This window comes from Acinonyx jubatus, chromosome B1 (assembly GCF_027475565.1).
Source record: "Acinonyx jubatus isolate Ajub_Pintada_27869175 chromosome B1, VMU_Ajub_asm_v1.0, whole genome shotgun sequence".
Taxonomy (NCBI): domain Eukaryota; kingdom Metazoa; phylum Chordata; class Mammalia; order Carnivora; family Felidae; genus Acinonyx; species Acinonyx jubatus.
In genome coordinates, this window is record NC_069382.1 from 105,003,845 (window position 1) to 105,006,365 (window position 2,521).

At 32.2% G+C, this 2,521-nt stretch overlaps 1 pseudogene; it reads left to right on the plus strand.

The window, feature by feature from the left end:
* The first annotated feature begins 647 nt into the window (after nucleotides 1-647).
* LOC106986597 (NADH dehydrogenase [ubiquinone] 1 alpha subcomplex subunit 5-like) lies at nucleotides 648-1,678 on the plus strand (annotated as a pseudogene).
* Nucleotides 1,679-2,521: the final 843 nt, after the last annotated feature.

Here is a 2,521-nt window from a genome sequence, read left to right on the forward strand (position 1 = left end):
AATAAATTATGCGCAAGTAAAATTCTTTAAACTTTATGACTCCAGAACTTCACATCATCTTAGAGAAAAAAAATGGTGAGAGAGAGAGAGAGAGAGAACGAGGGACCAAGAATCAGACTCTTTAACTATAGGGAACAAACTGATGGTGATGGCAGGGGAGGTGAGTGGGGGGGGAAGGGGGAAATAAGTGACTGGGATGAAACAGTACACTTACCATGATGAGCACTGAGTAATGTATAGATTGCTGAATCAGTATATTATGCACCTGAAACTAATATAACACTACATGTATACACTAATTTTAAAACTAAAAAACTTAATAAAAATAATATCTAAGGTCAAAAAACTGAATTATTTGAAGTAAAAATGGAAATTTATTTATTCATGTATTTACTTGAATTAATTACCCACTAGGTACAAGAGTACATTTTATCAAAAAAAAAAAAATTCATTGAAAAAAATCTGTGACTCTATGTATGAGTACTATAGTGGTTGTTTGGATTGTAGCATTCATTTTATAATGCAAAGATGTGCTTGAAAGTGTAACACTGAATAGAGACAGTAAAAAAAAATCTTTCTCTAGTCACATAATAGGGAAACCACAGAAAAATTCGTGTCTTATTTTCTATTCTTTTACTTTCAACTTTATGCCCTATGTCCCCTGTACATAGCATAAGATTATTGATAATATATGGTAATGGATAAATTCATAGGCTTTGTAGTTAAATGCTAGAACTTAAATTATAGCTTTACTGTCTTATAAAATTTAACTTTTTCCTACCAGTTTTCTCTCTATAACTTTAGACATATATTAATATAATTCACATTAATATATTAAAGGTGAAAAGTATATGATTATCTCAATAAAAATAGAAATACATTTATTATAAATCAAAATCTATTTGAGATTAAAATTAAAAAATTATCAAATACTATCTTATTAAAAAAACCCGAAAGCTAATATCATACATTATGCTGAAATAGGACAATCATATCACTTAAAATCAGGAATGAGATTAGAATGCCTGCTATCTCCAATTTTATTAAATAATGTGTTGAAGGAACTTATCAAAGAAATAGGACAGAAAAAGAATTTGATTATTTAAGGATACACAACACATATTCCAAGCAATCCTTTTCTGCAAGATAAGATCATTTAAAGACATTATTCAAATATTAGATTGCATCATATTCTCTATTTATAAGCAATATTTTAAAAGTAGAATCCATTATAATAGACATAGTTTAATAAATTGTTTGACAATATCAACAGTTATTTCTTATGTAGTGGTCTGTGTGAAAATTTTGGAGTAGTTTTAAGAGATCATGGAGACCTTATGGTGGGTTTGCTGTAGAAGATCACTGGCCTTGTGTGTTTGGCTATATGTGAGGGTCCACACAAATGGCTAAGCATAATGTACCCAAAGATTCTTGATGTTCTTGAACAAATTCCTAAAAATGCAGCATATCAAGAGTATACAAAACAGATTATGAATGAGAAACTGAACATGGGTAAATGGAATCAGATGTTAAGAGATTAGAAGACCATCTTCAGGGTGGCCAATTAGGAGAGGTGATTCTTCAGGCTGAAAATGAACTAAATCTGGCAAGAAAAATGATTCAGTGGAAATTTTAACTGGAAGAGCCTCCTGCCAACCAATGGAAATGGCCAATATAATAATCATTAAATGACTAATGTGTTCATGGGAAACTGATGCAATTAAATGTACTTTTATGTTAAAGATGTTTCTATATTATTGTCAACTTATAACCAAGAAAACTAATGCAGAACATATTTAGGAAACTTGTTAATATTGATGAGTATGGTAATGGGGACTTGTGAATCCAATTTTGATGTGTAAAGCATTCATTTAAGTTATTTAAAAAATAGAGAGATGATGGAATAAAAGGAATAGAGAAAATAACAGTAACTCATAAGACAGCAGAGTTTTCAAGCAAAAGGGAACACTTATTTTTGCTTTATCTTGTTTGGTTTGCTCTATGCTGATGGAAAAGACATAGATTTAAACATATTTTAATTAATTTGAGAGAGAGAGAGAGAGAGAGAGAGCAGGGAAGAAGGTCAGAGGGAGGGAGAGAGAATCTCAAACAGTCTCCATACTCAGCATAGAGCCCAACGTGGGCTCCATCCCACAACCCTGAGAGCATGACCTGAAGCTAAAATCAAGAGTCAGACGCTCAACCAACTGAGCCACCCAGTAACCCCTAGAAATGATGTAGTCTTGAATGAAAACCTTTTAGTGTAGAAAAGACAAGGGAGAGTTGGTAGAATGATGTTCTGAAGTAGAGAAGCAGAATGGACCCCACTGCACAAGTGAATGAATTGGTTTCATATAGGATAGTGGAAAGTGCATCTCTGCTCAAAGTGGAAAGGGAAAACATGTACTGAGAATGTACAGTGATACTGGGTATGAGAAGAACTGCCCAGGTTTTTGTACTGCTGTCATTTATAAGAAAAAAAAAAAGTATTCTCTGGTTTACATTTAGATATTGGTCCTAA